The sequence below is a fragment of the Dama dama genome, chromosome 20 (genome assembly GCF_033118175.1).
Source record: "Dama dama isolate Ldn47 chromosome 20, ASM3311817v1, whole genome shotgun sequence".
NCBI lineage: Eukaryota > Metazoa > Chordata > Mammalia > Artiodactyla > Cervidae > Dama > Dama dama.
Window position 1 is genome coordinate 95,047,354 of NC_083700.1, and position 21,828 is coordinate 95,069,181.

A 21,828-nucleotide genomic window follows, 5' to 3' on the forward strand; every position below is an offset into this window, starting at 1 on the left:
TTTCTTCCTTCTCCTAGAGCTGAGTTTTGTAATGAGGATGGAATTTCATTTTCTGGAATGGGGTATCTCAGAATTTTCTTCTGAGTAGACAAAGGAAGGATCACTTCTCAAAGTGTAGGCAAAGATAGAGCAGGAGAAACCCTCACAGCAACCCAAGGGAGGTAAATTTTATTACCTCCATTTTGTAGATTAGCAGAGCACCAAAGAGTTAAAGCAGTTTGCCTTAGCAAACTGAAATCGTGGTTGATCCATCTGAATGACTTAAGAATTAAAAGAGCCGGACTTCTATGGTTGCCCAGTGGTTAAGAATCCTCCTGCCAATACAGGAGACATGGGTTTGATTCCTGGTCCAGGAAGATTCCACATGTTGTGGGGCAACTAAGTCCATGGACTACAACTACTGAGCCCACAATCTAGAGCACACATGCTGCAACTACTGACACCCATGCACCCTAGAACCAGTGCTCTGCAACAAAAGAAGCCCACACACCACAGCTAAAGAGTAGCCACCGCTTGCTGCAACTAGAGATAGTCTGCACACAGCAACAAAGACCCAGTGCAGTAAAAAAAACTTTTAATAAATAAAAATTTAAGCAGTAAAAGAGCATATATTAATAGAGACCAAAACACTACCTTTATTGGCCAGAGCTGAAGACAGACGTGTCCCAAGACAGATCCTAGAGGGATGCTCAGCACGTCTGCTCCCCTTCATCCTGGCCATCAGCCTTCTCCATATTCCAGTCTTGCTCTCTGTTGGGTGTGGCCATGTGACCTAGTTCTAGCCAGTGGACTGTGGGCAAAACTGCTGAGCACCACTTGCAGGCAAGACTCATAATCTGCCATGTGTGATTCTCTATTCCCCCACTCTTCTTTATCTGCTGGTAGAATGTCCCAACAGGATTTTTTTTTTAACCTCAGCACTATTGGCATTTGTAGCCAGACAATTCTTTGTCATGGCGCCTTCCCATGCATTATAGGATATTCAGAAGCATTTCTAATCTCTACCTATGAGATACCAATAGCATCCCCACTTGCCAATGTGGCAACCAAAATGTCTCCAGACACTTCCAAAGGTCCTCTGAAGGGCAGAATCAGCCCTGTTGAGAACTGCTGCTCTACAAGATGCCAAAGACACCCAGTGGAAGAAACTTGAATCCTGAATGACTGCACGGAGCACAGCACCCATCTCACATTTGTCAGTAACATGAGGAAGAAATTTTTACTGCATAAAGCCACTTCAATTTAGGATTGTTGATTCAAAAGTATCTTCCTCTGACTAATATATTACTGCTAAAGGATCACCATAAATAGACAGACTTATCCACCCAGATGGAGTACTCAGACCAGGGACAACCCCTGCCTACATGGCTTGGGCCCAAGAGGAACAGCAGTAAGTCACTTCCTGTGGGTAGACAGTGCACAAGATAAAGAAAATGACAGAGTTGAGTTCTACATGCTTAGAACTTCTTCCCGAATTCACCAGTAAATCACTTCTCATCCATAAAAGCAGAAAAATCTGAAATGTGCTTGGAAGACAAGCTTTCTTCTTGAAAACTCCCTACTCATGAAAGCAAGAGGCTCTGCACAGGGAAACTCCAGAGCCCACTTGTCTTTTTCTAACCCTAGAAGATCTGCTCAGTACAAAAGATAGCCTGTACTCTGCTCAGTACAAAGTATGGCCTGAGTTCTAATTTTCCCTGTAAATGTTTTATCTTACTTTGTTATTGAAGTCAAGGCTCAGGCTTTGGCCAAAGTCAGGGCTGGGCTCACATTGCGACCACGGTCCAGGTACAGCCCAGTAAGCACAGGACTTGTTCTGTGACAAAAACATAGAATGGACCAGAAAACAGTAAAACCCACAGCCTTGATCTGAATTAGCTGGTGAATTTTGTCCAGAGCTCCCATCACACAATTCATTTCCTTTCTCCATTGTCCTTTATATTTCCATTTACTAAATAGCCTAGTGATATACTGCCTGCTTCCCATAAAGCTGTCAAAGGAATGCTGTAAGTGACCTTAGTCCAGGAGAGGCAGATCAGTGGAAGGGAAATAACTGGCTAGAAGTCAAAAAACACAGATTTGTGTCCAGATCTGATCTGTCACTAACTGATTGTTCCAAACTGGACCTCTTCTCAAGACCTCTGTTTCCTCAACATGAAGTAAGAACACTGGGTTGAGCATCTCATAATTTTACTGTTAACTGCACTGGGAAGCATTAGATTGAGGTCCTGTTTATACCTCTATTGTTAACAGTGACCATGTGCCTTTTCCTCCCCCATCTCCTGCATGCCCAGCTCAAGCCTTGGATGCTGTTGCACTCAACAAAAGTTGCAATAGTCTCTCACAGGTCTTCTTTCTTCCAGACCCTCCCCAAACCCCAATCTGTTTTACGGTGAAAGAGACTGAATTAGATACAGTCCTAGGCCCCTTTGAGCTACGCTATCCTTGACTTCTAGGATCCTAAGGATCTAGTACAGTAAATCTCCCATGTATGAATGAGCTCCATTCTGAAACTCTGTTTGTAAGTCCAATAAAGTTAACCTAGGTATCCAACTAACACAATCAGCTGTATAGTGCTATACTGTAATAGGTTTATAATACTTTTCACACAAATAACACATAAAAAACAAAGCCCCAAAATAAAGAAAACATTTTTAATCTTACAGGGCAGTGCCTTGAAAAGTACAGTAGAACACTACAACAGCTGCTTATAGGGCCTGGCATCAAGTGAACAGGCAAGAAGAGTTACTCAGTGGAGGATGGAGAGAAGGTGGGAGATGGTAGAGATGGAAGATTGTCAGCAATTGGAGGTAGAGGGCAAGCTGCAATTTCACTCATGCCTGACACAGGTGGCCGAGGTTCTGGTTTCTTGCTGCACTGAATTCTACTTACCCTCTTGAAAAAATGATCCAGTGATGTCTGAGTGCCTGCGTGCTAAGTTGCTTCAGTCATGTCCAACTCTGCGACCATATGGACTGTAGCCCACCAGGCTCCTCTGTCCATGGGATTTCTCAGGCAAGAATACTGGAGTGGGTTGCCATGCCCTCCTCCAGGGGATCTTCCTGACCCAGGGATCGAACCCATGTCTCTTACGCCTCCTGCATTGGCAGGCGGGTCCTTTACCACTAGTGCCCCCTGGGAAGCCCAATGTTTAGGCGGTAGCTCTTTTTCTCTTGTCATAGATGACATGGTAGCACTGGACTACACTCTGAATGACTGCTGTGACCTTCAAGTACCATTCTACATTTGAGTCCTTTGCCTCAAAAATGAATCGTGCCTCTTCAGATAAAGAAAATCCCCTAGCATCTCCAGAATCTCTTCGATTCTTCAGTTACTTCTTCCTCTTGCCTCTCTTTGTCCTTTCTCTGGGCCTCCAGTTGCATCAGGTCTTCATTAGTCATCTTCTTGTGGTGCACAGCATGGAGTTCAGTGAAGCCATCCTCTCGCACATCTAGCTTGAAATAAAGATACTGTCCTAGTGTACTCTGGATAGCACTGTACAGTAAATTATACAAAACCACTCCTGGAGGGTGCACACACATGACAATGTATGCAAGACATGTGAAATAACTTGTGACTGGACACGCAAACACACCTTCGCATCTTTGAAAGTTCACAACTTGAAGTTTTGTATGTAGGGGACTTCTTGTGATTTAAATCTTTAATATTCCAGATCATAGTCTAAATATCTGGGTGCCTAGAATTCCAAAGGGCTAGGAGTCTCAAATTCTAAAGTATTAAGAGTTTAGAGTTCTAAGTACAACTTGAATTTTTCCAGGAAATAAATTACAAAAGTGGAAGATGCTAGTATTGCAGACTCATTACATGGCATCACCAGCTCGGTGGGCATGAGTTTGAAACAAGCTCCAGGAGTTGGTGATGAACAAGGAAACCTGGCATGCTGCAGTCCATGGGGTCGCAAAGAGTCGGACATAACTGAGGGACTGAACTGAGCTGAATAACTCAAATATTCATGGCTTCTGCCCCTATAGGCATATTTCTCATAGGTAGCTCATGTGGCCTCTTCATGACTCATTTGGTCAGCTAGAAGGCAGCACCTTCTGAGCCTTTCACTGGGTCATTTAGCAAATGGAAATACAAAGGACAATGAAGGAAGGAAATGGATTGCCCTTTTCCACCCTCCTGCCAAGTCGACATACACCAATTAGTGATACATGTTCAGCCTTATCTAAACCTCAGAGGTAGGTGGAAGCCTGGATGTAATATACTTATCATTAATATTGAAGTCCTCCATATTCCAAGTTTCTCAGAATTTACAGTCTGAAGATTCTTGGATGTTAACAGTGTAGGCAGAAAAAAATTTTTTTTAAGATTCTGAAATACTATGATTCTAGGAGAGTGGAAGATGCTAGGGTATCTCCCACTTCCTCTGGGAGGCTCTGGGATGAAGGAGGCAAGGAGGCCTGAGCCAGTTCAGAGTAAGGATTTGGGAGGCAGTAATGGGCCACAGGGGTGAATACAATTGTCTGGATAGAGTGTTATAGACCCAGGGCAGAAGGAAGGACAATCAAATGTCCATGGTAGTCACACACTAGTGGGCTTCCCAGAACCCTAGCAAGCCATGAGAACCAATTTAACAGCTTCCAACCAAATGTGTTATTTATTTTATGAAAGTGAAAGTGAAAGTCACTCAGTCAAGTCCAACTCTTTGTGACCCCATGGGCTACAGTCCATTGGAATTCTCCAGGCCAGGATACTGGAGTGGGTAGCCTTTCCCTTCTCCAAAGGATCTTCCCAAATTAGGGATTCCCAGGTCTCCCACAGTGCAGGTGGATTCTTTACCAGCTGAGCCACAAGAAAGCACTATTTATTTTATAGTGAAGTAACTGTAAATAACAAAATAAAACCAAGAATTTGCATCCATGAGCAGACCCCAGAGTTATTCACGCTGCTTGCGGCTGTACACTGAGGGGTTCTCCTTCCATGGATGAGGGTAGACCTCCAGCCTCCTACAGATCTGGTCTCCCAGGGTTTAGAGTTTTGGAGGTTTGACCCTTGGCTGCTGAAGCTGAAGCTCCAATACTTTGGCTACCTGATGAGAGGAGCCAACTCATTAAAGAAGACCGCTTTTCAGGGCTGGACCTGAGAAAGATTGATGGCAGGAGGAGAAGTGGACAACACAGGATGAGATGGTTGTATGACACCACTGACTCAATGGACATGAGTTTGAGCAAACTCAGGGGATAGTGAAGGACAGGGGAGCCTGACATGATGCAGTCTGTGGGGTGGCAAGGAGTCCAACACAACTGAGCAACTGAATAACAACTTGGCTGCACACTCCTCTGACTCTGGAAAGGGAAAGTGAAAGTCGCACAGTCGTGTCCAACTCTTTGAGATCCCATGGACTATACAGCTGAGCCACAAGGGATTTTAAACTTGGAATTTTAAACTTTTAAACTCCATATTTCAGGTTTTAAAATTTCCAGTTTCTCACAATTTACAGTCTGAATATTCTTGGATGTTAATAGTGTGGAACTAACAGAAGCAGAAGATATTAAGAAGAGGTGGCAAGAATACACAGAACTGTACAAAAGAGATCTTCACGACCCAGATAATCATGATGGTGTGACCATTCACCTAGAGTCAGACATCCTGGAATGTGAATCAAGTGGGCCTTAGGAAGCATCACTACGAATAAAGCAAGTGGAGGTGATGGAATTCCAGTTGAGCTATTTCAAATCCTAAAAGATGATGCTGTGAAAGTGCTGCACACAATATGTCAGCAAATTTGGAAAACTCAGCAGTGGCCACAAGACTGGAAAATGTTAGTTTTCATTCCAATCCCCCCAAAAAAGCAATGCCAAAGAATGCTCAAACTACTGCACAATTGCACTCATCTCACACGCTAGTAAAGTAATGCTCAAAATTCTCCAAGCCAGGCTTCAGCAATACGTGAACCATGAACTTCCAGATGTTCAAGCTGGTTTTAGAAAAGGCAGAGGAACCAGAAATCAAATTGCCAACATCTGCTGGATCATCAAAAAAGCAAGAGAGTTCCAGAAAAACATCTATTTCTGCTTTATTGACTATGTCAAAGCCTTTGACTGTGTGGATCACAATAAACTGTGGAAAATTCTGAAAGAGATGGGAATACCAGACCACCTGACCTGCCTCTTGAGAAACCTATATGCAGGTCAGGAAGCAACAGTTAGAATTGGACATGGAATAACAGATGGGTTCCAAATAGGAAAGGGAGTACGTCAAGGCTGTATATTGTCACCCTGCTTATTTAACTTCTATGCAGAGTACATCATGAGAAATTCTGGGCTGGAAGAAGCACAAGCTGGAATCAAGATTGCCAGGAGAAATGTCAATAACCTCAGATATGCAGATGACACCACCCTTATGGCAGAAAGTGAAAAAGAACTAAAAAGCCTCTTGATGAAAGTGAAAGAGGAGAGTGAAAAAGTTGGCTTAAATCTCAACACTCAGAAAACTAAGATTCTGGCATCCGGTCCCATCACGTCATGGAAAATAGATGGGGAAACAGTGGAAACAGTGGCTGACTTTATTTTTTTTGGGCTCCAAAATCACTGCAGATGGTGATTGCAGCCATGAAATTAAAAGACACTTACTCCTTGGATGGAAAGTTATGACCAACCTAGACAGCATATTAAAAAGCAGAGACATTACTTTGTCAACAAAGGTCCATCTAGTCAAGGCTATGGTTTTTCCAGTAGTCATGTATGGATGTGAGAGTTGGACTGTGAAGAAAGCTGAGCACCAAAGAATTGATGCTTTTGAACTGTGGTGCTGGAGAAGACTTGAGAGTCCCTTGGACTGCAAGGAGATCCAACCATTCCATCCTAAAGGAGATCAGTCCTGGGTGTTCATTGGAAGGACTGAAGTTGAAGCTGAAACGCCAATACTTTGGCCACCTGATGTGAATTGCTGACTCATTTGAAAAGACTCTGATGCTGGGAAAGATTGAAGGCAGGAGGAGAAGGGGATGACAAAGGACGAGATGGTTGGATGGCATCACCGACTTAATGGGCATGAGTTTGTGTAGACTCCGGGAGTTGGTGATGGACAGGAAGGCCTGGTGCGCTGCGGTTCATGGGGTTGCAAAGAGTCAGACACGACTGAGCGACTGAACTGAACTGAATAGTGTAGGCAGAAACATTTCTTTTTAGATTCTGAAATACTGTGATTCTAGGAGAGTGGAAGATCTCCCAAATCTTCCCAAAGATTTGGGATCTTCCCAAACCAGAGATTGAACCCATGTTTCCCGCATTGCAGGTGGATTCTTTTCCAGCTGAGCCACAAGGGAAGCCCAAGAATACTGGAGTGGATAGCCTATCCCTTCTCCAGGGGATCTTCCTGACCCTGGAATTGAACCGGGGTCTCCTGCATTGCAGGTGGATTCTCTATGAACTGAGCTATCAGGGAAGGGGAGGAAAGGCTTGGAAGGCTTCAGAGTAGCAGAAGTGGTTTAGACTTGTGTCAGGAAACTGAAGCCTGACTTGAATCTCAGGTTTCCTAAGAAGCCCAGGGGGCTGGCAGACATTCCTGGCCCAACACATCTCAGAGCCAGGAGCACCCCCTGCAGCCAGAAGCAGTGAAGTCCCAGCTTGGAGGAAGTTAACGGCAAAGAGAATTTTCTCTGCTCAGCAAGGCTGGGCTTGCAACAGAAATAACCTCAGTATACGGTCTGGTGCTATGGAGAAGTTTTGGCAAATGCCTTTATCAACCGATCAGTTGGATTTACTAAGTACCTACTATATGCCAGCCACCATGGGGACAGGAGGGTCTTTTATTCTTTTTCTTTTTTTTAACAATGGCTCATTTGAAGAACACTTTTTTTTTTTTTGGCTATGCCATGCATCATGTGGGATCTTAATTCCCTGACCAGGATCAAAACTGCACCCCCTGCAGAGGAAGTGTGGTGTCTTAACCACGGGACTGCCAGGAAAGTCCCAGGTCTTTCACTCTTAAAGGCCTCACACAGGCTAGTGCCTCAAGACAAAGCCCCAGACCATAGACTGGTCTTCACGTCTTTTACACACCAACCCCATGTTCCTTTCCAATCTCACGTCTGGCCCTCTCCATTGTAAACCCCGCTGGTTCCCCCATAGCACACATCGCACCAGCACACCTGTCTGACTCCCCATTCCTCCAGCTGGAATATCCTCACCCCCTTCTGATGCTCGCTTCCTCAAACTCAGGACTAGCTCAAATGTCTCCTCCTCCTCCTCTGTGAATCCAGCTCTAATGCCCCACATGCTCAGGACACCTTCTTTGACTTCCCATCATGTTAATTTAAGTGTCGTTCTCCCCAGTAGACTTCAGTGTTTCTCTTATCTGTAACCCCAGTTCCTAGCACAGGGCCTGGAACAATATATTATTTAGGATACGTGCAGTCATGGGGAAGTGGAAAGTGTTCAAAACATGTCTGGATAAAGTGGAAGAATCTGTGCAGATTTGGTGAAAGCAGAGTGACATCTAACTGGACAGCAAGAGCGAGGTGAGTGAGACAAGAAGAGAGATGGTACGGGCCTTTCAATCCCAGAGAGATGCCCAGGCTTTAATGGCTGGTTCCACCCTTTACTAACCAGATGAACATAAACAGATTATATTATTAACTGCACTGTCTTCTCTGTAAAATGGGGGTAGTTGTGAGGATTAAATGAGTTAATACAGATATACTACTTAGAACAGTATCTGGCACTTCATAAGAATTCAGAAAAAATTAACTTTGGTAGTAGTAATAGTAACAGGAGAAAAAGTAGTGCTGGGAGTTGTAGCCTCATTGTCTAGGGTATGAGGAAGACAGGTCCTACTGTGTGTGTGCTCAGTCGCTCAGTTGTGTCTGACTCTTTGCAACCCTGTGGATTGTAGCCCACTAGACTTCTCTGTCCATGGGATCCTCCTGGCAAGACTATTGCAGTAAGTTGCCATTTCCTCCTACAGGGGAACTTCCCAAGCCAGGGATCGAACCTGAGTCCCCTGCATTGCCAGCTGGATTTATCACTAAGCCACCTGGGAAACTTTCTGGCCAGGGTGGAATAGGGTAGACTTCTAGTGGAAAATGGAGCTTCCTCACCCCTTCCAAAGCGCCCTGAGTGGACAAACCTCAAGTGCATTCCTGAGTCACAGAGTAGGGGTAGAGCTTGCACTTGCTGACAAGTGCTCAAGCTGTCATGTGACATGGTCTGTTTGGGATTTAATTCCTTATCAGTTCCAGTCCTGAGCCCCTGAGCTTCTCTCTCTCTTTCTCTTTTTCTCTCTGTCTCCCTCGATTAGTCCTTCAGTCAAGTTCAACTCTTTGAGACTCTATGGACTGTAGTCCACCAGGCTCCTCCGTGCATGGAATTCTCCAGGCAAGAATACTCTTGTGGAGCCATTCCCTTCTACAGGGGATTTTCCCAATCCAGGGATCGAACCCAGATGTCCTGCCTAGAAGGCAGATTCTTTACCATCTGAGTCACCAGGGAAGCCTTTCTTTCCATTAACTCTCCTTTTCCTTACGTTTTTCTTTCACTTGGTTCTCTACCTCTCTCTTCTATCTGAGAAAGATGACCAACAGCATAGTGAACTTCAAAGAACCCCGGATGTGAAATCAGAAGGCCTGTGTTCCAGTCCCAACCTTGCCTGTAATTTCTGATGACTTCTGGGCAAGTCCCTTCTCTTCCCTGAACCTAAAGTCTGCTTCTCAACCATGAAAACATGGAGCTGTGTGTCTCCCTAAAGTCCTTTCATTCTGAATGTTTGAGCATCTCTGCCGCAGTGTCCCCTGTAGGAAGCTCCTCGGCACCCATAAGAATCACACAAGAGAACTTGGTTTCATTCATCATTCAGCCAGTGTTTATTGAGCACAGATAATACGTCAGGCTTTACATCAGGTCCTGGGGATCATGGGGTGACCAAACCAAAGTCCCTGCACTTAAGGAGTTCACATTTGAGAGAGTTTAGAGGAAGATCAGATGATAAACTCATTACTTTGCAATAAATCATGAACCACTTAAGAGGGAAGAAAATTGATATATTGATATGTGCTAAATGCCTCCTGTAGGCCAGGCCATGTGCCAGACACCTCAGTCTAGGTTACTGCAATTGATCCTCCCAATAACTTTATGAAGTAAGTATGAATGTGTTAGTCACTCAGTTGTGTCCAACTCTTTGCAACCCTATGGACTGTAGTCTGCCAGGATCCTCTGTCCATGGGATTCTCCAGGCAAGAATACTGAAGTGGGTCACTGTTCCCTTCTCCAGAGGATTTTCCTGACCCAGGGATGGAACCCAGGTCTCCTGCACTGAGGCAAATTCTTTACCATCTGAGTCACTGGAGAAGAAGATGGTCCTTCCTATTTTAAAGGAAAGGGACCTGAGGCCAAGACCGTCAGTCCTTTGGTCAATGTCACCCCGCTAGATTTGGTGGAGATGTGTCTGGTACACACCCGGCCCTCTCCACAGGAGAGGCTCCTGAACTCTGAGGCCAGAGCACACCCATCAGGAGAGAGGACCCCAGGCCCCCTTCCTATGGAGGCACCTAGGGCAACCCCTGCAGGCTGGCTGAGGCTTCCTGGGGCATTATCCTTCAGATGGCTATAGCTTACTCCCTCCATCCCACCATCTCGGCGGGCAGAGCTGTGAGATTTGTAGCCGAAGTCTACTCTCCTGGCCCATAACCCCATAAAACAGCAAGCAGCCTCTAAGATAGGGGGGGGATAAGGGGGGCAAGGCTGAAAAATAAACACTGATGAAGATTAAAAATGACTGGTGGGTCTCGGGGATTTATGTCTCATAAAGTGAGATGGTCGAGGAGGCCAGACAGGGAGCAGACAGCCCTGACGCCTCTGCCTGGTGGATAATTTATCCCAGAAAGTGGAAGCCTCTATTTTTTGACTCACACAGGCCAGGGTGGTTCTTGCCATCCCCCCCGCCCCCCACCCCGCCAACACACACACACACAGAAACACACACACACACACACAAAACCCACTGATGAGGAGAGCCAGGCTGAGTCAGAAGTTTTGTTTTCCCCGACCAAACCCACACTTTTGATACTTTTTAAACCCTTTTCACTTCTCTGATCTCGTCAGAGTATTGTCTTACACTCTTAGTGAGGCTGGCAGGATGGGGATGGGGACCCTCACCCACGCTAGTCAGATGAGAAAACCCAAACTGGCAGAGGCTGACTCATCCAGGATCTCCCAGGGAGTCAGGACTCTGAGCCAAGCCATCGTTGGTTGATGTGACAACCCCCATTAGGTACAGTTTCCATCCTTCTCTTTCTCTTTCTTCTAATCCTCGCCCATTCGCAAATGAACTGTGTTCAGCCAGTGAAATGGCTAACCCTCTACTGAGTAACAGTATTTATTAAGAACTAGATCCCCTGGAGAAGGAAATGGCAATCCACTCCAGTATTCTTGCTTGGAGAATCCCATGGACAGAGGAGCCTGGTGGGCTACAGTCCACAGGGTCGCAAAGACTCGGACACGACTGAGCGACTACACTTGCTTTCCATGGTAAACACAGAGATGAGTAAGATTAAAACAGATGCTAGTAACAAATTAACACTTTTTAAATATGTGGTGTTGGTGATGATGTTAATGGAATTCCTCTCCGCTGGCAGAAAGAGCAGGAAAAAAATTTAGAGAGGAGTAGGGAAGAGGGAATCAATGTTGGGGTCAAGGGCAGGAGAGCCTTCCAAAGCAATTCCCTGGATGTCAGGAAGGATTTTTGTCCTGGATGATTTCCCATCAAATGAGTTCACGGGTTGGAATATGTTTTAAGATGAATAAGTAGCTGACAGTCACCGAGGATTCTGATGCTCATGCCGGAGCTCCCACTCGCTCTGTCCACAAGATGCACAGTCAAACATTATGTCTGTCACCCCTAACTGCTGCAGAGGTAAAGTCTCAGTCTTCAGAGCAGAGTAGAAAGAACTAAGGTTTTATGTTTTGTTTGTTTGTTTGTCTGTACCACACAGCTTGCGGGATCTTAGTTCCCAGACCAGAGATTGAACACAGGCCACCATAGTGAAAGCCCAGAATCCTAACCGCTGTACCACCAGGGAACACTTAAGGAAAGAATTTGGATTTTATTTATTTTTAAAAATTATTTATCGATTTATTTATTGGCTATGCTGTCTTCACTGCTCTTCACAGGCTGTCTCTAGTTGCAAGCAAGTGGGGGCTACTCTCTAGCTGAAACATGCAGGCTTCTCATTGCAGGGTCATCTCTGGTGGAGCAGAGCCTCTAGGCACTCGGGCTTCAGTAGTTGTGGCATGCAGGTTTAATTGCCCCATGGCATGTGAAATCTTTACGGACCAAAGATCAAACATGTGTTGGCAGGTGGATTCTGAACCATGGACCACCAGGGAAGTCCTAGAACTCAGGTTTTAGAATCCCAGTTTTCAATTCCAACTAGTTGTGTACATGAGAGTTAATTTCTTGGCCTCTCTGAACCTGTTTTATCATCCATTAACTGGAGATAGCAACACTATCTCAGTTTTGCCTTGGAAAAAAATGGAAAGAGGATCTTCAAACTTAACTACATTAGTTCAGACTTCACGGGAGGCCCCCAGATAATGGATAACACATCCTCAAGTGACGTGGAAGACCACCAAGCAAGGGCTGCAAAAGGTGGTGTTGAAAACTGTCTTTGTGGTCCTTTGTTGACCACCCAGCTCTGGCACATAAATGAGGAGGGAGGGGCCAAGAGCAGGGCAGGCATAAGATAGGGGAATTCTGGAATGAGCTGTGAGTACATCGTGCATCTTCCTGTACTCCCTCCTAGAGCTCAAGCCTGACAAGAGTGGATTTTAATGGGATACTTGGAGAGCTTGATATTTTCCTTTCTTTGGGGGACACAGTGGACTGGAATCTGACCCCCACACCTAAATCTAAAGGGCAGAGGCTGACTGGCCAGGTCTTCTAACAACAGAGTAAACAGAGCTGACTGTACAGAGGGCAACCTGCATTCTCAGAATTTACCAGGCAGAAAACACCGAAGTGTTTTCTCTGAACCAGATCTGGACTAAATGAGAGGGAGATGGCATAAATCAGCTGGACCCTGTCAGAGGACCATGTAGAGGGAGGCAAGCCCTCATCAGAAAGAGGTTGGTGGTAATGGCAGCTACCTAGAGCCTGTGAAGGAGTGGGAAGTAGCCAGCTGGAATAGAAATGCATTTACCCACAGCAAAGAGGAACTTGTATGGGGAGGGGGTGGATTTTCTCCAAAGAACCCGCAAACCTTGAGAGAACAAGCAAGGTTAAATGTCTGCCAAGCCCAGAGAACATTGGCCCTGGGTCTTCAAGTCTGTACTAACTAGTCAGGTAAGTACTCTGTTGTCCCCATTTCCTTCTCTTTCCCTCTATCCGCAACAATGGAGAGATCAAAAATCCACAATGGTTTGCAAGATGAAGAAGGGGAAGCAATGCTCTAGGCAGAAAAAGAAAGAAGAAACTGAGTCTTGTTCTCACTGCAGGAGACTTACCAGCAGTAGCTCCAGGTCCAAATGGAAAAGTGAAGTTTGAGGTTTATTACAGCTCATATTGCTAAATAGTAGTAATAGTTGTTCATTATTGAGCAGAAATAATATTTTGTGACTTAAAATAAACAGGGAACTCTGCATTGTCAAAGAAAAAAACAGAATGGTCATGTTTTCATCCAATGGGGTGGAAGAGATCTTACCTGCAGAATGACTAGTAAAAGTTGTTTCTTGATTATTCTATGAGTGAGATTCCATGAGTCTCACTTGTTCAATATGACAGTTACATGACATGACATTTGTCATCCCTCACATGTAGCTCGACTTGAGTACACCTGAGTTTGCTTCTGCAATTTCTCCTGGCCTGGGTGATCAGCAGTGGACAAGGTCTATCATCTAAGGTATCACTGAGTGGCTACTGTGTATCTGACCTATGCTCCATTCCAGGGTAGAGATAGGAGGAAAAGATCCAGTCTGAGCTCCCGGTGAACACACAGTTCACAGGACTGGGGAGCCTTACAGCATCCAGATAGGGAGACAAAGACCCGGAGGGGAGCTAGAGCTTCTTAAATCTGTTGTAGAACCAGATATAGAATCTGGCCCTCTTGTGTCCGTCTTCTACACATGTCCATGGCTCCATACACCTTCCTCTTAGAATATCTAAGACAGAGTGGAATCAAGTGCCTGGTTGGCTAATCTGATCTATCACTTATTGAGCTCCTACTATGTGTCGGGCTCCTTATGTATGCTAGTTCTGCCAAAATAGAAATATCACTAGCATTTGCACAGATGAGAAAAACTGAGACCCATAAGGTTAAATGACTTGCCTAGAGTTATATGGCCATTCAAAGGTAGAGTTGGGATTTAAACAGGTCCATCTGGCTTCAAAGCTAGAGGTCCTGTCACCCAACCATGCTGCCTCTCCCAAGGACTGCTGAAGTCAGGAAAGAGAAATTTCAGCCAGGCTGCTGTCAAGTCTGCCTCATCAGAGTCCCATATGGAGCCACCAGCTGCCCCACGGTGCCATCTTTGAGGGAAGGAACCAGTCCAGACTCACCCACACACTCACTAGCCATCCCAAAGCCAAGACAACTGCAGTAGACTAGCACTTTCCCAATTCCTTTCAAGGAATAAAAAGTGATGCAAATTTTTTAAATTCATAAAACAGTGTGAATAACTTTTTAATTAGTTGGCAAATTATATGGCCGGGGGGCCTTAGTCTGTTCTCTGAAGCAGACATTAGCTTTATTAACTTGTTTATTCTTTACGCTGGTTAACTTGGTTCTTAGTGAAAGTTCGGTGCATAGGTGTGTGGTAAGTTCTGATTACATTTGGCAAGAATCTTAGCTGGAGTAGACAAGGAAAGTTTCTTATAGATTTTACTTCTGATGGTGAACTTGGCCTCATCACTCCCTCCTGAAACCCAACTATTTGCAGGCGGAAACAAGGGATTTTAAAAAAAGATAAGGAAAGAAATAAATTAGAGGGGGAAACAACTGGAGGATAAATAATCCTCTTAAAACAGTCACTGGGAGAGGCAATGGAGAGAGTCCTGGATAGGGGGTGGCGTGGTTTCTAGTTGGGCTCCCTTACTCAGTGACTTCTGGGCCTTAGGCAGACAGCCATCCTGTTTAGGTCTCTGTCTCCCTGTCTGTAACATGGGGGGATAATCCATATTCCGAGGTCCTACATCTCACCTGCCAAGAGGATGGAGTGGGACATGATCTGATAAAGTGACTGGACTTTTACAAAGCACTGTCCACACAGAAAGCTATGGAATATCCTTGATGCCTGGGCCAAGGTCCTTGGGTGTCACCAGAGCCAAACTTGGTGCCAGCAAGGAAGCCTTCAGGGTGATGTGTGAGAAAAGGATATCCCTTAGTGAGCTCCTGGAAGGGACCTGCAGGGGATCTACAGTGTGGGGACATGGTGGTAGTGAGTAGGCTGGGCCTGTCTTACACACGTCAGCACGAGTCCGGGCCCCTGGAGTGTGCACATGATGGCTTGTACGTGTGGGTGTTGTGTGTGTGTTTCAGTAGCGAGGAAGGGAAATTCATGATTTCATTCACTCCACTGGCATGGTCTGAGGATTTATCAGTCCTCTGCTCTAAGCGCTGGGGATTCAGTGACATGCAAGACAGACTAGTTCCCGTGAGTGTGTGCATGTGCATAGGTGAGTGCATGAGAGGATTTATGTATACTGGTGAGGATATGTCTTTGTGAAAACATACATCCACATCCGTGCACATGAGGGAATGTGTGCTTGTGGGAGTCTGCATGTGAGCATTTGAGAATCTGAGTGTTTGTGTGTTTATGCAAAAGAGAGGAACAATTCCACGAGAAACAACTTCCCACCATCCTAGAGGGTATAAAATCTTGATAAAATGCCTTTAAAGTCTTGAAGGGCCCTGAGATATCATCTTGCCCAGTCCTGACTTCCAAGATAGAGATAGAGGCCCAGAGAAAAACAGCTGTGCATAGAAGTCAGCCAGGAGCAAAACAGAAGGTCCAGAATTTATACCTGCTGACTCTGAGCCCAAGAGGCATTTTCTACTGAAGATGCAAAAATGCAAATTAACTGAGACTCAGAGGTTTTAGGGAAAAGGCCAGAGTACACAGCTGGTTCAACCTGTACCTGAACGCAAGCCACTGAATTCCAGTGCCCAGAGTCTTTCAACGATCCTGCATTTCCTTTCAAAATCAGGACAAATGCAACATAGCTGAGGATGAAGTGAATTTAAGAATGCCCATCCCCAAAGAGTGTACCACAGGCCAGTTGGAAAGACTTTTGTCAAATGCCTGGTGACAGGCTCATGCTGGGGACTAAAGGGCCCCCCTCGTCCCATGGACAGAGGAGCCTGAAGAGCTAGAGTCCATGGGATCGCTAAGAGTTGGACACAACTGAATGACTAGCACACACACTCCTCATCTTCAGGAGCCACATGGAGGAAGTCAGATTGGGCCTCCAGAGTCCCATTCCCTGCCTCCTCCAGAGACAGAGCAACTGTGATCTCCAGGGGCTCCAAGGACAGCCCCGTGTGGCTGAGGGCTGCAAGTCAGGAAACATGGGACACATGGCCCCAGTAATCTCATTGTGATGCTCAGACGAGATTTTTTTCTGTATGGGTCCTTCCAACCACTGGGGATTCTGTGCCCTCCCACCCATCAGAGATGCAGCATATTTTCCCTTCAGTGACGAAGACATGGACCTCTGCATCAGTGCCAGCCTGGCTTCCCCCACCCTGAACTATTGCGGGTACCCAGAGCCTCCACACTGCACACTCAGACCTGCCCCATCACTAAACCCAGAGGGGATAGTGACCCCTCCCATCAGAGGCTGAAATCTAGACTTTGTCTGGTTTTCCTAAATCTGCTGTCAGGTTTATCTGCCCAAGACTCTCTGGTCCTGCCATTCTTTCTAGATATTTCCTGACCTCACCTCCATTCCTATTTCCTCAAATTGCTGACAGTTCCCACTATAACAAAGGCAGAACACCCAGCATCTGACTTCGAGGACAACCAAAGACTTCCTGAACAACCAAACTCTTTCTGGACATTCCCACTGCTGGCCCTAGTCAGAGGTCCTAGAACAGAAGGGGCCTGGACACCCCACCCCCTGCTGAACTTTGAACTCCAAGACTGGTCACTCTGCTGACCTGAGGCCATGCCAGCCCTAACATTTTTCTTGCCTTAGCCACCAAGCCTTCCACATGCCTTTGGTCAAGCTTACCCAGTTTACCACACTGAGCTGATTTCATCTGACTTTTTGGCCCCAGAGCCTCTAACCTCACTCCACCCTAAACCCTGAAACCAACTCCTGGCCCCACTTGAAAGCCTTTCAGACTGAGTGAAAGTTATCTTCTGCCCCAAGTGTGTTGTCATCAAGACCCCATGGATACTTCCTTCCTGACCAGAAATGCCATCAGAGAGTCCAGTAAGCGCTTGGCTCACTGCCCTCATCAAGGTCTCCCTAGCGTTTGCTCCCAAAAACAAAGTTGTCAGAAAACACACCCAAGAAAATTGCCAGGAAGCCACCAGTCATCCAAATTATTTACTGTCCCCTGGCACATAGCCAGCTAGATGCTGGCCATGCAGATGCTGGGAAAATATTTATGTGGGTCCTGATGGATGCTTGGCCAGGAAAGACTGCCTGCTGTCATCTTTTCTTCCTGCTGATAAGGCAAAGCAACACATGTCAGACAGCTCTTAGAAGGGCCTGGCGGCGGGGACCTGGCATCTGATCAGAGTGAGGTTAATGGCTGCAACCCTCTGTTCCAGTTCCATCTCTGCCACCACCAGCTCTACTCTTCCCAGGGTTGTGTTCCTCCATCTGTAACATCATGGAGCAGACTGGATGACCTCGGTGTCTCAGATCCTATGAGATTGTGACTCAGACAGAATCTGATCTCATTTCCAGATCTGCCATTTTGATGGCATTGGCTCATCACAGAGCTATTTTTCTTGGCACCCTGGAAACGTTCCTGAAATTCCAGCATCTTAGAATTTCTCTTTCCACTGATCCAGTTTCAGTAACCAGATGGGAGAACTCCATCTGGAGGGGGAAGATCTGAGCCTAAAATAAGAGTAAACTGGAAGAGGGGAAATCGAGGTCAAGCAGTGTTTGTCATGCACCCAGTGTTGGCAAAGCTCAGTGCTGAGCCCACTGGGACAGTAAAGGGTCCCCACACTGAGCTCCAGTTCTGTCCTCCAAAAGCTCCCAGTAGGCAGTATGGAATGGACCCCGAGGCTCATCTTATTCCCAAATTGATCCTTATGCATGCTTCTTCCTGCCCATGAACCCAGGGCCTCCACCCACTGCCCTCAGCTCTGCAGTTCTGTCCTTGTCCAAGATCATCTTAGGTGCCTCACTGGGAGGAGTTTCAGCCTCCCCAGCTCCTACCTCTTGTAGATGACCTGACTCACAGGTCCTTCTCCATTTCAGAGTTTACACCTGCTCCCTCTGAAGATGCCTGCAAAGTAACAAAGTCACAGATACAGATGCAGAACAGAGGTTCAGGTGCCCCCAGAGTTCCTCCATTGTCTCCTGATGGCTTCTCCGAGATGTTCCATGACATCTCAGCACCTTCTGCCTACCTCAGTTTCCCTGAGCTTAGCCTTCCTCTCTCCTCTGACCCAAACTTCTCCGAGAAGTCTCCACGTGCCAGTCTGAAGGGGCAACGCTGTAGCTGTGCTGGCCACTGAGAAATTGGAATGTAGGAGCCTTGCAGGAAGGGTGACCTTGATAAGGGTGACTGAACTGAACTGAACTGAATGGAAATGTAAAAAGAGACTAGCCTCCACCTGGAAGACAAGGCCCTGTATGGTACAGCCACTTGACCAAGTCTGAAAACCTCCGATAGTAGAACTGCTTGTTACAGACAATGAAACAGAGAACCAGAGAGAGGTAGGGCTGGGACCCAGGTAATAAGACTGCTAGTCCCAAGCCTCAGGGCAGGAAGTTCTACACTTTGGTGAAGACATCTCTTACAGTCCTCACAAGAAGCCTAAGAGGTAGGCCTTGTCAACATCCTCACTGTTTAAACAAGGAAAAAAACTGAGAAAGTCAAAATAACAGGCAAGGTGACACCCTTTGAAGTGGCTGAGTATAGATTCATACTCAAGTCTGTTTGATTCTAGAGCTGTCTTGTCTAGAACCCAGGTACACAGCTGTGAGAAAAAGCATGCAGAGGAACCAATGACTGGGACTGTTGTTGCTGTAATTAGTTAAAATAAGAAAGTTGGCCCTCCCAGGGAAGATGCATTTTAATATGCCTCACTCATTCAAGAAGAAAAGCAGCTAAAACCCAAACAGTGAGAGCTCCAATATGCTACAGAAACCAGGCGGAAGCCAGAGCTAAGTTCATCAGAAGTCTGTAACGGGGAATCAGGAAGGCGTCTCAGGAAAGGAAACTGCTAAACATGGCCTTGAAAGAGGAGTGGAAATTCACCAAGAGAAAAGGGGTGAGGAGCTTGGACGTGCCAAACTATATGGGTATCAATCAGTTTTCTGCATCTGGGTGGAAAGTGACGGGTGGGGAGAAGTAACATATGCAGCTGAGGAGGAATCAGCTGACTGTAAGCTGAAGGGCCTTGGACACAAGGCAAGACGGTCCCAACTTTATATTTAAGGTGCCAGTATATATAAGCTTTCAAGCGGAGAATCAACCCTTCGTCAGTTAAAAAGACTAGGGAAAAAGAGCAAACACATCCCAGGGATAGGGGCTCATATGTTAACAATGATAACAACAGCTCACATGTGAGTATCACTCTAATAAATCTCAAAATAAAATTTTCACTTGAACTCATTTATTCTTCACATCAGTCCTGTGAGGTAGGTATCCTTCTCCCACTTTTATAGAAGGGAGAAAAAGGTCCAGGGTCACACAGATCCATCCCCTTAGTCCAGGCTGTTCATCAAGGAGTTCCCCTCTGCGTAGTCTGGGGAAAGTGTGCAGACTGAACCTGGATTTCTGCCTGTGGACTAGCTGTTCTCTGCACCTCATCTAACTTTGAGGTTGTAAAATTCTGAGACTTGGTGGCAGGCTGGCTGCCTTGTGGGGCTGCTGGTCTGAACCGTGGGTGGTCAGGAATGTTTCAGGACTTCCTGGGCCCCGTGTTCCAGGCTGGAGTGCCTGGATTAATGATCCATCTGCAGGCAGAGTCAGCCGAGGCCCTGACGCCCGGCGCAGGGCATCGATTAGACTTTACACTCTGAGCTTGCTTTCATCTGAGGCTCTCCGGGTGGGCTGGGGCCTAATAATTAACATTCCCTGAGCCCCACAACATGAGTGAGCTGAAGAAGGAGAGAAAGAATCTTTTAGCAGGTCCCTTTCTGTGGTAGGAGTTGCCCCCCCAGATCCAAGAAAACCTGGGCATGGCTTCCAGGCAGACGACCACATCGCCCCAGTTGACACCTCAGTCCAGCCTGGAGTTGCACAGTGAGTGGTTTTGGTCTCATCTTTGAGATTCACAACATTTTTATGGGGAAGTAACACTAGGATTATTATCCTCACTGTACTCAGTGGGAAACTGAGGCCCAGAGAAGGGCAAGGAATTGCCCAAGGGCAGAGGAAACAGGATTAGAGCTCAGGTCTCTGGCTTCCCCGCCTGGCAGCCTTCCAATGTGGGAAGCTGTCTCCTGCAGGGATGTCTGGATCCCCTGGCACCTCGAGGTGAGAGAAGATAGGAGTGTGCTTTGATTTTCTATTTCACAAGAGAAATCATTACAGTGTCATGTTACTCATTCATGCGTTGGTTCACCAAATACCTACTGAATCCCTGGTCTGGTCCAGCCTCTGTGCCAGGTGCTAAGGACAGTGGAAAATAGCCTTTGACACTGAGGAGCTAATAGCTGGGGAAAGGAAGGGAGTGGAGAGTGTGGTAGGGGAGGGGCAGATACACAAATATAAGTTCATAAGGCGCCACAGTGCTTTACTAGTAAATCTAGTTGATAGTACAGAGTGCTTGGAGTACAAGGTCCCATAAAAGGCAAAAAGTTATCCCAGAGGAGTGAACACAAGTAGTGATGGGGATGTGATCAGAACAGGCTTCAGAGGAAAGAACCTGAAAGTGGAACCTTAAAGGAGGGCTTGGTGTTCATTAGGCAAAATGGGAGATAGAGGGAGGATATACAGGTAGGATCATCCCCAAGGGGAAGAAAAGAGTTGATCCAGGCAATGAGAGTGAGGCATGAAGTTGTTCAGTTAACTGAGAACAATGGTGTTGGTTGAAGAGGAGGGTTTGAGTAAGAGATGTTGGGAAATGAAGTTGAACAAATAAGCAACGATCAGATCAAAAGCACCTCCTAAGCCAAGGTAAGGGAACTGAAATTTATCCTGAAGGATTCAAGGAAGGAGGCAACATGGTCAGAAGTGCATTTCAGGAGGCTCCTTCCTGCGGTAGGGTTAAAGATATAATGAAGGAGTGAGAGATTGAAGTAGACACCTCTGGAAGGCAAAAGTGATGGTTTGTGGCCACAAAGGACACCCAAAACTCTTATCTGGTCTGGAGAGCCCTCTGTCCTGAGAATTTTCTTATACAGAAAGTGCTCCCCATGGTTGCCGACTTATGCCAAAGTCCATGAATCTGGCCCCATTCCACACTCCCTGGTCTGCGAGGAAACGACAGCATCCTTTTCTCTCTTTTTATAGGATTCCTCGTACCTAGCCTTCCCACTTCTGCAAGGACACATTTTGCCACAGGGAACTCCCCACTGCCAATCCCTGCCACCAACACGGGGCAGCAAAGCACAAACCTTCATGGCCCTCTGCTTCAAACCACAGTTGTCAGTTGCTCAGTCACGTCTGACCCTTTGCGACCCGTGGACTGTAGCCCACCAGGCTCCTCTTCCCCAGGCAGGAATACTGGGGTG